Source organism: Triplophysa dalaica, chromosome 10, assembly GCF_015846415.1.
Source record: "Triplophysa dalaica isolate WHDGS20190420 chromosome 10, ASM1584641v1, whole genome shotgun sequence".
Taxonomy (NCBI): domain Eukaryota; kingdom Metazoa; phylum Chordata; class Actinopteri; order Cypriniformes; family Nemacheilidae; genus Triplophysa; species Triplophysa dalaica.
In genome coordinates this window covers 22,802,671-22,818,663 of record NC_079551.1, presented here as the reverse complement: position 1 = coordinate 22,818,663, position 15,993 = coordinate 22,802,671, and the positions used below count along the sequence as shown (strand labels likewise).

The 15,993-nt window shown below is 40.4% G+C and overlaps 1 long non-coding RNA gene across 4 annotated transcripts; it reads left to right on the top strand.

Moving 5' to 3' along the window:
* The first annotated feature begins 2,940 nt into the window (after nt 1-2,940).
* On the top strand, nt 2,941-5,225 carry LOC130430038 (uncharacterized). Of its 4 annotated transcripts, none has more exons than XR_008907722.1 (4): nt 2,941-3,158; nt 4,037-4,205; nt 4,437-4,567; nt 4,749-5,225. It is a non-coding gene; the product is annotated as an uncharacterized LOC130430038 (long non-coding RNA). The 4 variants fall into 4 exon arrangements; XR_008907723.1 differs by lacking the exon at nt 2,941-3,158 and adding an exon at nt 3,177-3,320; XR_008907724.1 differs by lacking the exon at nt 2,941-3,158 and adding an exon at nt 3,330-3,443.
* The last annotated feature ends 10,768 nt before the right edge of the window (nt 5,226-15,993 follow it).

The following is a 15,993-nucleotide window of genomic DNA, read 5'->3' as shown; positions in this document are numbered from 1 at the left end:
CAGCAAGTCAGGCGAAACTAATTTCCTGATTATCAGTTGATTCTGAAATGACGTTAACCGCTGTCTGTTCAGCTCTAAATGACAATGTGCAGTGCATGAAGTCTCAATTTTCAGCTTGTCAGAACAGCCAAGAAGAAATTTAACAGACTGCATTTAATGGTGGTAAAGTTGATGGTGGTAAAGTATTATAGTGTCTGGAGGAATTTTTCTGAAGCTCATCTCAGACATATTACACTGCCTCAAGATTTTAATTACAGATTGTCCTCACATGATCAGCAAGATATTTTGAGCGTTTTCTTTGCACAAATATTAGTCTTAAGGAAAATGCTGAGTTTGATGACAGTCATCACAAACTACAAAAAGCTGAAAAAATATAAGTTACAAACAGGTAAGCACAGTTTGTATCCTGTGAACAGGCATGGAAATGGATATTTAATACACCTGAGATATGATTTTATTAAAATAACAGTAAAAAAATTATGTGCTTCAACTCTGCCGACAGAAGAATATTACAGATGTACTCAGCTGTAAACTTTCATTTGTTTCTCAACAAATCTCTGTTTAGGGTTGAGTTCTGTAAGGAATCAAAGCCAAGCTAATAGTAAATCTGCAATTCACATACACATAGTACATGTGATTTCTGGATCAATAAACATTTGACATTGAATGGATTGTAAGACAAGTTATTATGAACATAAAATATTTTTTCATGGTTTTACTGTTTTTATTTGTTATCACACACTTTGATTAATCACTCGCAGATGGAATTGCCTGGCCAATTCCATATACTCCAGGTGTTTGTGTTGAACCTTCTTAATGTGGAAATATTTAACATCCGTGTAACACAGTTCAAAGTAGGGGAAGATGCGGTGAGAGATGCGGAGCCGTTGCATCGCCCAGCTGACACTCGCGTCACCGGCCCCGTGTCATTCCCTCACGGCTCTCGCACATTTCATGCAATACAAAAACAAATAGTTGCATTGTCCTCCAATGTAACTAAATGGCTTCTATCGTTTTAAGAATGACTCAAAATTTTCTAGAATATCATTATATGCTGTGGTTTTAAGATTTGCGTTCATGGAAATGACTAAAGTAGTCAAATCTGTTCATTAGAAGGGGGCCTCCCATGTCCCATCATTCACATGCAAGATTCCAGACAATTAAGTTTCTATCTAGGTATGTAAACATCTGGAAATCAGATACTGTACTGCAAAAGTTTATACCCATTCCCCCATACCCAAAGTTGTTAGTTGTGACCAGTGCTAGTAAACAACCACCTAGCAACCAGACAGAAAATCCTACAAACCACATAAATAATTTGCTGAAAAACTCTTTAGCAACCTCATGCCCTGGTAACAACCCACAACACATGTTAGGATTGCAGCATTGGGTTGTGCATAATGTCAAAAATATTTTGTTTATTGTTTCTTGGCAGGTTAAACATATGTTTTTTTTTGCGCTGAAAATGAAGTTTAAAGATAGCCGTAATGTCAGTCACTTCTAAATGTTGTGGCCGTTAGACTAGTCTATAAACTCTTTTTTGTTTCTCTGATCAAACCTAACCTATCCAACATACCCTTGTTTTCTTTTAGTCTGTCTTTTTTATGACGCCACAGTGACATTAGCCAGAAACAGTGTGTTTTACATTGCTGGGTCGCTTGTGAAATCCATGGCAGCTGTTTATGAAGATATACACCAGAAACACCACATAAACAGGTAAGTGTAAGTTAGATATAATACTAATGCCGTGTGAGTTTGTGTGTGTGTGTGCGTGCGTGTCACTTTCTTAACTCAGTGGGTAGGAGAGGTAAACTGATATAGTGATGTTAAAACCAAGCCAGATTTTGTTTCCCATAAACAAAGGGTTTTCAGATGTCTTTCAAGGGCCGTAAAAACATTTATGTCTTCCAGACTTTCACAAAAGTGACAACTTTGACAACTGGATACAGTCCTGCTCACCATTATTGGCACCCTTGGTAAATATGAGCAAAGAAGGCTGTAAAAATAAATCGGCATTGTTTCTCCTTATGGTGTTTTATAAAAAATATACAATATCCCAACATTTCATTAAAGTACAACAATTTGAAGTAGGGGGACTATCACATTGAGAATGTGATACACCCTGGCCACAATTACTGACACCCCTAGAAATTCTTATGAGTAAAATACCTCCCAAGTATATTCCCATTGATATTTACATTTTCTTAGCACACCAAGGTGACAAGAAACATGACCTTCTCACGTTATGACTTCTTGTTGCACAGGAGAATAAATATTAGTTACACAATGGATAAAACCAAAGAATATAGTTCTGATGTGCAATATAGTTCTGTTGAGCTACACAAAATACAAAATGGCTTTAAGGAAATAGTTGAAGCTGTAAACAATGTCATTTCCAACATCAGGGCAGTGATTAAGATGTTTTAATGGACTGGAGATGTTGAAAATCAGCTTGAAACAGGATGTGTGTCTATATTGTCTCAATGCACAACTAGGAGAAGAATGAGTGGCCAAAGACTCTTCATAGAGCACAGATTAAAAATTGCTGTAATCAGTTGAATTTTAGGGTCAGAAAACAATTGATAAAAATAAAGGAAAACTGCACCTCCATCACCACAAGTTGTTTGGGACACTTTTCAACAAACAAATCTTCTGCGCTTATGCAAAAATAAACTGCAACATATTAATCTGCCATGCTGGAACTTCAACTAGGACTGGGGTCTATGGCCATATGGAATGAAAAATAGTTTTTTTGGCAGCAATAACACAAGATAGGTTTGGTTCACACAGGGATAAAAGAATGCCCCATGTCCACAGTTATATGTGACACTAGATCTTCATTGTGGTGCACCTATTTTATACCAAAGGTTCTGGACATTTTGTTTAGATACATGTCATCATGTTTTATATCAAATACCAACAACTAAAAAAATCTACACTGTAACGAATTGCTGTAAAAACTACAGCGTTATTTTACAGAAGCTGACTGTATTTTAAATAATACAGAATATTGCTGTAAAGTGCAATGCATTCTGGGGTCACTTGACGGATTAACTCAATGTACAGAATATTGCTGTAAATTTCAAATCTACAATGGCGGGATGATCTTCAACAGTCGAGATTGGGGTAGTGCGCAAAATGAATGATTCACACCTGTGGTAAGTAACTTATTACGTATTTTTTTTCCATATTTGGTAACTATCATGCTGGTAACTTTATATAGAGGTATCTAAATTCGCGGTTCATATTGGTAACCCCGGATTCAACCTCCATCCGCGGGGACCGAAGGAGTCTTGCGGGGTTTCAGCAGCGCCGTCGCGGTAAGATTTCAAACATTCTCCGTCGCTATAGCACCTGAGGACAGAAGTTGTTCATGTTATTTAGAGTTTTTGTTCACACCAGGAGTGAAGGCGGTATGTGACGAGCTACAGTTCATTGTATTAGTAAGTTGACGGTTGTTTTTTTTAATGTTGAACATCGCGCCCGCCGTAGACTCGGTAAAAGTTACATGCTTCGACAGTTGGGATACCACACTCGCTCGTGATTATTTTCTGGTGTAATTCAAATTTGCAAATGCAGTCATCCGTTAAATCGAGCGCCCAAATTAAAATGCGTCACCATAGCTTGCGGTAAATCGATGTTCACGGAGGATAGCCCGGTAAAGTGATTAATGTACGTAACCACAGATATACAGTTTATGTATCGGAGGCCAGCTGAGAGCTTGAGCAAAAGACGTTACCGACACCCTCATCGATAGAGCAGGCCTGTCCACCAAATAGGACCGTTGGAGGGTGGGAGTGAGACCCGTTACAAAATACTAGTGTGACAATTTCTTGACCGTGACATCCCTAACGTTAGATTGATTACATTTCTGTATAAGTACGGTTTTAAGTGTAAGTTACTCTGTTTAATTTGCTTAGAGTTTGTTTGTAGAGTCACTTATACTAAAATGTAGTTTAAATGTAAAATGCTTAAAGATAATTGTATAGTCACTATTAACTATTACTATTGTCACATGTATAATTGTTTGTTTTAGGACACACTTTGCCATGCAGGCCACTGGATGCTGACTACTGAAGGTTAGGTTGTGTGTGACGGTGCTCAGCACAGCTTCATGTCTGGCCTTCCCACTCTGTTCATAGCATGTTACATATTCAGGCTTGAGTACCAGGATGGGGCAGCATGTACTTGGAGTCCAATGAAAGGTATTAATTGAACAACTTCCTTACCTGCTTTTTATAGATATGTTAATGTTATATACCTGTTAAGACCTTTAAAACAATATTTCTCAACGAGAGATGCAATTTTTTTGGGCAAATTATTTACAAGTCTCCCCTATTTAACACTAGCAAGCTGATGATTTAATTCATGTGTTTTAATATAATATATTTTGTACATTTAATATATAACATTTAGTTTTTCCTGACTCTTTGTAGATATTAATCCAGAGAGTGGAACAAGAAGCGTCATCTAAAATGCCAGGATACAGAAGAAACAGGTTGCAGTGAACCCACATGTCGCCGCTCTTCTAAACACAATGATGAATATTCAGTGTAATCGATGAAAAGTAAGAAGCACACACACACACACACACACACAGACACACGCACACACACACACACACACACACACAGATCTCATCATTGAATTACATCATTTTATTATTCTCTGACTGTATATGTTGTCCTCTGTTTTTCTCTGACTATAAATTGAATATCTAACATTATTCTCTTGTTTCGTTTCCATAGTTCCAGCTACTTGTTGTGCTCTGATGGATCAAGATGTGGACCGTTTTACAGACTCACTTGGGCCTTGTTTTGCAATGTTGTTTCATGATGGTAATGTTGGTTAACGTGTTGTTTAAACATGAATGTTTAAAGAGCCATGTTGGATACTATGAAGTTGTTACTGAATAAAATTATTTCATGTACAACAACGTACACAATTTGTCTGTAATGTATTTTTGTATCAATTAAAAAAAAATAAACACTGTATATCCAGTATGCAAAACATACTGGATATACAGTGATTTATGTATTTCTTCTAAATAAAGTAAATTAAAATCAAGCAATTTGCTGTAAAAAATACAGCATTATACTGTTGCTATTCAAAATTACAGTTTTTCCTGTATTCTGCAATTACAGTAAATGGCTGTAAATTAAATTACAGTACTGTGGCTGTACAATTTACAGTAACTGGCTGGCAACCCTGCTGCCAGTAGTTTACTGTAAATTTTACAGGATTTTTTTTACAGTGTAAACCTGACTTACTCTGCTAGAAATATACTAATGGGTCATGGTTAGATCTTCCATCAGCACATTGGTTGAAAATAAACATCAACATCAATAAAAAAATCGGTCACTGAACACAAAATCAAGATCCTGCCATAGCCATCCCAGTTCCCTGACCCGAATTCTAAAGAAAATGAGTGATATGAACTGAAAAAGAGGGAGGACCAAAATTTGAAGGATCTGGAGAAATTGTTTATGCAGAGAAATTAATTCATGCATTCATGACATCAAGACTAGATTACTGTAATAGACTTTTAGGTTGTTGCCCTACAGGCCTATTACAAAAACTCCAACTGGTTCAAAACGCGGCAGCACGAGTTCTTACACATACAAAAAAGTATGAGCATATAACCCCGGTTCTGTCAACCTTGCACTGGCTACCTATAAAGCATCGCATTAACTTTAAGATCTTGCTTATTACCTATAAAGCCCTACATGGTCTAGGGCCGCAGTATTTGAGTGAAATTCTATTGTATTACAGTCCTCCACGTGCATTATGCTCTCAGGCGTCCTGTCAGTTGGTAATACCTAGAATTTCAAAATCAAGTGCAGGTGGTAGATCCTTTTCTTCTCTAGCGCCTAAACTTTGAAATATTCTTCCCTGCACTGTCCGGGTGGCAGACACACTCTGTCAGTTTAAATCTAGACTAAAGACGCTTTTTTTTAATCTTGCATACACTACAATTCCATAATATTAATCCTCCGAGGATTTAGGCTGCATTATTTAGATCAACTGGAACCAGGAACACATCCAACAACAAATTATGTATTTGTTGCATCAAAGAGTGCAGAAATGATGTTTTATTAACTAAGTTCAGGGGGAGCAGGAGCAGATAATAAACTCGGCTGGTCGGCTATCAGCAATCACAGCAATCAACCTATCAGTTCAAGAGAGAGAGAGAGTCTCTATAACTAGTCAAGACGTCTTACCTTCACTCTCTCTTAAGTCTCAAGTCCTCTCCCCGACAGCACGCCCAATACGCATACCCTCAAAACTACTCTTTTATCTGCATAGGCGAACTCGTGAACAGTACTCTACTCTTAGCCAGTCTTGTCTCTTTGTTCCAAGGTTACCGCAGGATGCAGTTCATGCCCAGACCTGATGGCAGAGCTGAGAATGGGAAGCGGTGACTTGACAAGAGCAGAGATGATAGAGCTGGATAAAGGACGAGGCAACTTGACACGATTTCACTACAAAATTTCATATGCTATAAGATTGTTAATGGTAATCTTTAATCTATAATTGACCTTATTAGTAAGTTTATTGCAAGCACTGTTGAGATTGTGCAGAGGCAGCAGCTTTTGCCAGAGGGGAACTGGAATCCCCTGGTTGGGCCTGGGTTCCTTCTGAGGATTTTTTTCTCGATTGGAATTTTGGGTTCCTCGCCACCATTTGCATACTGTTTTGCACTATTTGCCTGGCCGGGGGGCTGCTTTAGAATTCAGAAGTTAGACATAATTAAAATTGCAATTAAAAATGTAGAGTCCGTTTAATATTTGTCCTGGGGTTCTCTCTCCTTAATCTCAAATGCGTGCTTTAACTGTGCGTGTGTGCGAGTGTGTTTGCGTGTGTGCGTCGATGTGTGTAAGTATGTATGCATATTGTGTGTGTGGAGAATTTGTATGTCTGACTTAGTGTTTTCACCTCTTTCTTGTTTTTACAGGTGTATGACTTTAGTTGTTTTACTTGTAGTAAATGTGTCTCATATACAGCTGCTTTGTAACGATGAAAATTTTAAAAAGCGCTATATAAAGTTGAGTTAAGTTGAGGAATGGGCTTAGATGACTTTTAAAGATCAAAAGGAGAAACAATGCAAATTTATTTTTACAGCCTTATTTGCTCATATTTACCAAGGGTGCAAATAATGGTGAGCAGGACTGTATGTGCTCACTTCTGTTTATCAAGCATCAAATGATAATATACCAGTCAAAGCTATAGCTAGAGTTAAGATTTATGAACAATGCTTTAATCAACGGCAGAAAATTGTCTTTGCTTTCAGCTTTCACAGGTTCTAAAAATACTACAAAACAGGTTTAACCTTTTCATTAAACATATTTAGGGCTACTAAAGGTTTCTAGGATTATATAACTCAAGGATATCAAGGGGAATCATATATGATTTCATGTGTGCTAAAAAATACAAGTAAGAGTTAGGATTGTTCCTTTAGCTTTTGTGTATATAACTGCACTAAAACCAACAAACAGATGCTCTCAGTAATAATTTCAGTGAGTTTATGTAATATAATGATGTGGCATTGCGAGAAAATAATTAGTTTGTATCATTGGCAGGATCAAACTACATCGTTATAGACAGTTTTACACATAAGACGTTTGGGATAAGACACAAGGAAACTAAAACAAAAGTAACTGTCCAAAATTAGTTTGACAGCAGAAGAATTGTCTGCCCTTGTCTGTAACTTTACATCAAATGCCAGATGTCGACTTTTCTCTTGACCAGAGCTCCGTATTCACATTGCCTATGTACAACTGCATACGTAAGCAACTGAAACGAACTTTCCATGAATGTGTTTTAACAAATGTAACGTTTGAATTCATATCTGAGGTATTATAAACATATATTCTGTAATTTTCACAGAAACCTTCACACTGCAGAGATTATCGTAACCACATCTTGAAATCAGAGAAAGACACATGTTTTTAGGATGGATTACTCATGTTTTGAAGACCAAAAAGCACATACACACAACATAGAAGTGGTTCATGCGGCTTTAAAGGGACAGCTCATCAAAAATAATAATTCTATCTTAATTTACTCATCCCTCAGTTGTTTCAGTTATGTATATATATATATATATTTTTTGTTCTGATGAACACAGATAAAGATATTTGGACGAATGATTGTAACCAAACAGGTCATGGCCACCATTGACTACTATTTTCATTTTTGGGTGAACTTCTTCTTTAAGGTAATGGTCGTACATGACAGCACTAAAAAATTGAGTTGACGCTATCATTTGCATGACATAAAGTTCAACTTCTCGTGAATGACCAAGTTGTAAAATATGTGAATCTAACTAAATTTTATTTAGGGTATACTGACTCTATTGCTTTCATTTACAGTGAGTATAGTCTTCGTTGTCTCTATTCCTCAATGTTTCCACAAATATGTCTCGCTGTAGCATCTTATGTTAAAGTGCAACATTTTACATATGGAGACAAACGCATGAGATTAGTATGTAAGCGTATGTATCACTTCTAATATTTACGTCTTTAGTTAAGTGTAGTCAGCAGAAAGAAAAAAGCTTTTTTGCCATGTTTTTCAAAATGTTTAGAAAACATCGTATTTATGCCCAGCTGATTATTTGATCATCTAACTCTCTCACAAGACATGCAAACTTATCACTGCTATTGTAATGTTGACACACAATGACTCTCTTTACATGCACAACAACGTCATAGCTGATCTGAAGCTCATTTAAAGAATGGTTTTCATTGGATTGCAATGTTTATCGTGAATGTAAACAGTATGTTTGGAATCCACAATCTGCTTAAATTCTATTTGGATTCACAAAAAGTCTGTGCATGTAAACATTGCCATTGTCTCTGTTAATCCCAGTTAATGCTAATATTTTTCACAGAACCCATCTGGTGTTACCTCAAACGTTGTCTTTGCGCTTGCTTTTGATTTCTTTGCTTTTAGTGACAATGTGGACAGAGCATTGAGCCTGGACAGATGAGACTATTGTTCTATTCAACAATTTGCCAATGATTAAAGCCATTGCACACAATTATCTGTTTTTATAAGACAAGTCCATGCTGGTGGCTTCATTTTGCACAACCAATTGAAAGAGATTGAGCACACAGATACTTTGTGTATACTCAAAGAAAAGTCATAGTATAGCCAAGTTTAAGAAAATGTCATTAATAGAGTGGCAATCTCATATAGAGTTGTTTTCAAAAGCAAATGTTTAAATTCCATCCATCTATCCATTTTCTTCCGCTTATCCAGGGCCGGGTCGCGGGGGCAGCAGTCTAAGCAGGGATGCCCAGACTTCCTTCTCCCTAGACACTTCCTCCAGCTCTTCCGGGTGGACACAGAGGCGTTCCCAGGCCAGCCGGGAGACATAGTCCCTCCAGCGTGTCCTAGGTCTTTTCCGGGGTCTCCTCCCGGTGGGACATGCCCGGAACACCTTCCCGGGAAGGCGTCCAGGGGGCATCAGGAAAAGATGCCCAAGCCACCTCAGCTGGCCCCTCTCGGTGTGGAGGAGCAGCAGATCTACTCTGAGCTCCTCCCGAGTGACCAAGCTTCTAACCCTGTCTCTAAGGGATCGCCCAGCCACCCTGCGGAGAAAGCTCATTTTGGCCGCCTGTATCCGGGATCTTGTCCTTTCGGTCATGACCCACAGCTCATGACCATAGGTGAGAGTAGGAACGTAGATTGACCGGTAAATCAAGAGCTTCACCTTGCGGCTCAGCTCCTTCTTCACCACGTCAGACCGGTACAGCGACCGCATTACTGCAGAAGCTGCACCGATCCGTCTGTCAATCTCCCATTCCATCCTTCCCTCACTCGTGAACAAGAACACCAGATTCTTGAACTCCTCCACTTGAGGCAGGAACTCTCCACCTACCTGAAGTGGGCAAGCCACCCTTTTCTGACTGAGAACCATGGCCTCAGATTTGGAGGTGCTGATTCTCATCCCAGCCGCTTCACACTCGGCTGCAAACCGTCCCAGTGCATACTGAAGGTCCTGGTCTGATGGGGCCAGCATGACGACATCATCCGCAAAGAGCAGAGATGAAATCATGTGGTCCCCAAACCCTACGCCCTCCGGCCCCTGGCTGCACCAAGAAATTCTCTCCATAAAAACTATGAACAGAACCGGCAACAAAGGGAAGCCCTGCTGGAGTCCAACATGCACCGGAAACAAGTCTGACTTACTGCCGGCAATGCGAACCAAGCTCCTGCTCCGGTCGTACAGGGAATGGATAGTCCTTAGCAAAGTCGGGTCCCGAATCCCATACTCCCGGAGCACCCTCCACAAGATGCCACGAGGGACACAGTCGAATGCCTTCTCCAAATCCACAAAACACATGTGGATTGGATGGGCAAACTCCCATGAACCCTCCAGGACCCTGGAGAGGGTATAGAGCTGGTCCAGTGTTCCACGGCCGGGACGAAAACCAAACTGTTCCTCCTGAATCTGAGGTTCTACCATCGGCAGGATTCTCCTCTCCAGTACCCTTGCATAGACTTTCCCGGGGAGGCTGAGAAGTGTGATCCCCGATAGTTGGAGCACACCCTCCGGTCCCCCTTCTTAAAAAGAGGGACCACCACCCCGCTCTGCCAGTCCAAGGGCACTGTCTCCGACCGCCACGCAGTGCTGCAGAGGCGTGTCAGCCAAGACAGCCCCACAACAACCAGAGACTTGAGGTACTCAGGGCGGATCTCAACCACCCCCGGTGCCCTGCCACCGAGGAGTTTCTTGACTACCTCGGTGACTTCAGCCTGGGTGATTGACGAGTCCGCCTCCGAGCCCTCAGCCTCTGCTTCCTCAATGGAAGACATGACGGCGGGATTGAGGAGATCCTCTAAGTATTCCTTCCACCGCCCAATGACATCCCCGGTCGAGGTCAACAGCTGCCCCCCTCCACTGTAAACAGCGTTGGTAGGGCACTGCTTCCCCCTCCTGAGGCGCCACTCGGGTTCAGATCAGGGGGGCCGTTCCTCCTAATCATGCCCCTCCAGGTGTCACTGTCGTTGCCCACGTGGGAGTTGAAGTCCCCCAGCAGAACGACGGAGTCCCCAGTCGGGGCGCTTTCCAGCACCCCTCCCAGAGTCTCCAAGAAGGCCGGATACTCTACACTGCCGTTTGGCCCATAGGTGCACACGACAGTGAGAGATCTATCCCACGACCCGAAGGCGCAGGGAAATGACCCTCTCGTTCACCGGGGTAAACTCCAACACATGGCGGCTGAGCTGGCATGCAAACCCACACCAGCCCGCCGCCTTTCACCATGGGCAACTCCAGAGTGGTGTCCATCCTCCCTCGAGGAGTGTGGTTCCAGAGCCCAAGCTCTGCGTAGAGGTGATCCTGACTATTTATAGACGGAATCTCTGAACCTCACGCAAAATCTCAGGCTCCTTCCCCGTCAGAGAGGTGAAGTTCCATGTCCCTAGAGATAGATTCCGCGTCCAGGGATCGGGTTGTCGGGGACCCTGCCTTCGACTGCTGCCCGATCCACTTTGCACCGGCCCCTTACGGTCCCTCCTGCAGGTGGTGGGTCCACGGAAGGGTGGTCCCACGTTGCTCTTTCGGGCTGAGCCTGGCCGGACCCTATGAGGGGAGGCCCGACCACCAGGCGCTCGCATACGAGCCCCAACCACAGGCCTGGCTCCAGGGTGGGGCCCTGGCTGCGCCATGCCGGGCGAACGTCACGGTCCTCAAATTTTTGGTCGTTATAAAGTACTTTTGAACCGCTCTTAGTCTGACCCGTCGCCTAGGACCTGTTTGCCTTGGGAGACCCTACCAGGGCCATATAGCCCCTGACAACATAGCTCCTAGTGTCTTTCGGTTACTCAAACCCCTCCACCACGGTAAGGTGGCATTTCAAGGAAGGGAATGTTTAAATTCCAGTGGCTCAATTCGTGAAACATTGTGTGTCCTGCACAAAGTTCTTTAATGTACAGTTGAAAGAAAAAGTATGTGAACCTTTTGGGCTTACTTGGATTTCTTCATAAATTTGTCATAAAATGTGTTATGATCTTCATCAAAGTCACAACAATAGAGAAACACAGTCTGCTTAGACTAATACCGCACAAACATTTCATGTGTTTTTTGAACACAACATGTAAACATTCATAGTGCAGGGTGGAAAACGTATGTGAACCTTTGGGTTTAATAACTGGTTGACCCTCCTTTGGCAGCAATTACCTCAACCCAATGTTTCCTATAGTTGCAGATCAGACCTGCACAACGGTCAGGAGAAATTTTGGACCATTCCTCTTTACAAAAGTGTTTCAGTTCAGCAATATTCTTGGGATGTCTGGTGTGAATCGCTCTCTTGAGGTCATGCCACAGCATCTCAACTGGGCCACTCCAGAAGGCGTATTTTCTTCTGTTGAAGCCATTCTGTTGTTGATTTACTTCTATGCTTTGGGTCGTTGTCCTGTTGCATCGTCCATCCTCTGTTAAGCTTCAGTTGGCGGACAGATGGTCTTAAGTTTTCCTGCAAAATGTCTTGATAAACTTTGGAATTCATTTTTCCATCGATGACAGTAATCCGTCCAGGGCCTGAGGCAGCAAAGCAGCCCCAAACCATGATGCCCCCTCCACCATATTTCACAGTTGGGATGAGGTTTTGATGTTGGTGTGCTGTGCCTTTTGTTCTCCACACATAGTGTTCTGTGTTCTTTCCAAACAACTCAATTTTGGTTTCATCTGTCCACAGAATGTTTTGCCAGTAGTGCTGTGGAACATCCAGGTGCTCTTTTGCAAACTTCAAACGTGCTGCAATGTTTTTTTTGGACAGCAGTGGCTTCCTCCGTGGTGTCCTCCCATGAAGTCCATTCTTGTTTAATGTTTTCCTTATTGTAGATTTGTCAATAAAAATGTTAGCATGTGCCAGAGATTTCTGTAAGTGTTTAGCTGACACTCTAGGATTCTTCTTCACCTCATTGAGCATTCTGCGCTGTGCTCTTGCAGTCATGTTTACAGGACGACCACACCTAGGGAGTGTAGCAACAGTGCTGATTTGTAGCACTTTCTCCATCTCCATTTGTAGACAATCTGTTTTACCGTGGACACATGGACATCAAGGCTTTTAGATATACTTTTGTAGCCCTTTCCAGCTTTATGTAAGTCAACAATTCTTGATCGTAGGTCTTCTGAGAGCTCTTTTGTGCGAGGCATGGTTCACATCAGACAACGCTTCTTCAGAACAGCAAACTCAAAACTGGTGTGTGTTTTTTATTGGACAGGCCAGCTTTAATCAACACATCCAATCTCATCACATTGATTGGACCCCAGGTTGGCTGACTCCTGGCTCCAATTAGCACTTGGAGAAGTCATTAGCCTAGGGTTTCACATACTTTTTCCACCCTGCACTATGAATGTTTACATGTTGTGTTCAATAAAAACATGAAAATGTATAATCTTTGTGTGGTATTAGTTTAAGCAGACTGTGTTTCTCTATTGTTGTGACTTAGATGAAGATCAGAACACATTTTATGACCAATTTATGAAGAAATCCAAGTAAGCCCAAAGGGTTCACATACTTTTTCTTTCAACTGTATATCTCAAATGCACTGTAAGTCACAATGGACAAAAGCATGCATGAAAACACAAACTGAGTGTTTGGGAAATTATTAAAAAAGTCTGACATTCAGGTTAGTTTATTCCTGTGCATTACTTTATAACATATTTCCCGGGTCTGTTTCTCTGCTACGGTGAAGCCATACTGTTGAACATTGTGTTTAAGTGAATTATGGCTTCCTCCTTAAATATAAATACAATTATTTTTCTTTAGATTTATAATCCTCAGATTTTTACGTTAGAAAATGTATCACTCTGTTTATCACACAGGTCTTAAATAAATACCAGGGAATCCATAGAGGCGTAACAAACAGTGGTTGAAATTTGCACTCGGGGTAACACTGTAAACTCGAGTGACCATCAAAAACAAAAGCTTGAAATTTTTCAGGTATTTTATGTGGATTATTTTCATGCCTTTGAAGTTTTAAAGGTGATACAGGGTTAAAACACATGTTCCGGATGTGCTTGTGTGGGATTTGCTGGTTACAATCTTCTGTAGCCAACATATGTATCCATTTCTATTTTATATACTATATTATGAATAGTATTAGAATAGTCTTTCATTGTCTTTAATCACTTTTATCCCATGGTGTGGATTCGGCAACATGCAAAAGGAATGTTTTTGTTTTCATTCCATATTTGAAAATCTCTGAAAATAATAAAGTACAAAGTACCAGGTTTCAACTAAGAGGTTCCCTCAAATATAAATAAAATGTACATAGTATGCATCCTGTTAAGTGTTTTCACACACATACGTAAATACTTCAAAGTAAGGCACCTTAAAAAAAAAAAAAAAAAATGCAACATACCATATTTTATGTGTTTTTTACACTCAAATAACAGGTGTCATGATTTTCGGTCAAATGGTCAAATGTTACGTAAACCTCTAAAATAAAGATATTGATCATGCAAGTGTTGATTTGGCTTTAACATTTTTAACAGTTATGTCGTTAACTTTTTCAGTAATTCATTTGCATGTAGAAAAATGTGAGATTGACAGAAAACACAATTAGCAAGCAGCGCCTTAGTGTCATTACTCTAATTAATGGACACTCATGATAATAGTTAATCAGTTTGAGGGTCTTTAAGGAGCAGTCACCAGAGGAAAAAACCTGCTGCATACGAGTTAAAGTGTTTATTTAATTTGAGTGTAAATAATTAACTCTTTTGAAATTATGCCTCAAACACAAACACGTACAATTTAATTATTCATCTTAATTAAACTACAGTACTTGCTTCTGCACAGCCTGCTCATTAGCTTGGTTTTTAAATTTGTGCAGTTCACTAACGTTAATGTGCATCATTTTTATACTTTCATTGAACTTATTTCTACACGCAATACAATTTGTTTGCCAGCAAGCCGATGATAGCATCTTCAACAAATTCATCTGAATTGGTTAAATGTGCCACAGCAATAATGTTTCAAGCTAATTTCTACAAGAAATTCTAATTTCTAGAAACACAGATTCATTTACATTTACATTTAGTCATTTGGCAGACGCTTTTATCCAAAGCGACTTACAGTGCACTTATTACAGGGACAATCCCCCTGGAGCAACATGGAGTAAAGTGTCTTGCTCAAGGACACACTGGTGGTGGCTGCTGGAATCGAACCAGCAACCTCTGATTTACCAGTTCAGTGGTTTAACCCACTAGACCACCATCTCCATGACATTTTGATGAAATGTCAAACTCAGATGAAAAGGAGACAGAACTTTTGGAGACGTGGTAGTCCAGTTGAAGCTTACCAGATGGCCCTTGAAGTTAACATTAATCTAATCAACAAACAATTAAACCTCAAAGGCCTGCACGTCAACTCCATTTGGAGCTGATGCATATTCTCGCCCTTTAATACACAGGCATAATGTCAATTAAATCCACTAGACAGTTATAAATACAAAAATAAACCAGAGGGCCATATGGCTAAACATATAATCTTTGTGGTTCTGCTAAAGCTTCAATACAGTGTTCAATTTAATGTTGGAACTGCTCTACAGAAGAAACACGTTGCACACAGATGTGGTAATAATGTACATATGGCACAAGATAGTTGTTATCTCACACAAACATCCTCATGCAGAGCTGTGTTGTATGATCTTGGATGTGCCCAGTTAAATTAATTTAAACCATCCAATTCTGTAGCTAACAATGAAGCCATTGATGAGGGAAAAAATAGAAATATGTGGTGTTCCTACCACACCGTATTTCACACATTGTGATATTGGCTCAACGTTGTCCAGGTTCCAGGATGGTTTCTCGCTGGCCCTTTATATTCCAAACTCTTCTCCTTGTTTGGGCTGGATTATACCCTGCCTCCTCCAAAATCATGAATTTGTGATGGCAGCATCTCCATCACCCTCTAAAATACCATTATTGCATCAAAATCACTTACTAATTACAAAGACCGTTTTTTAGGACCCCTAACA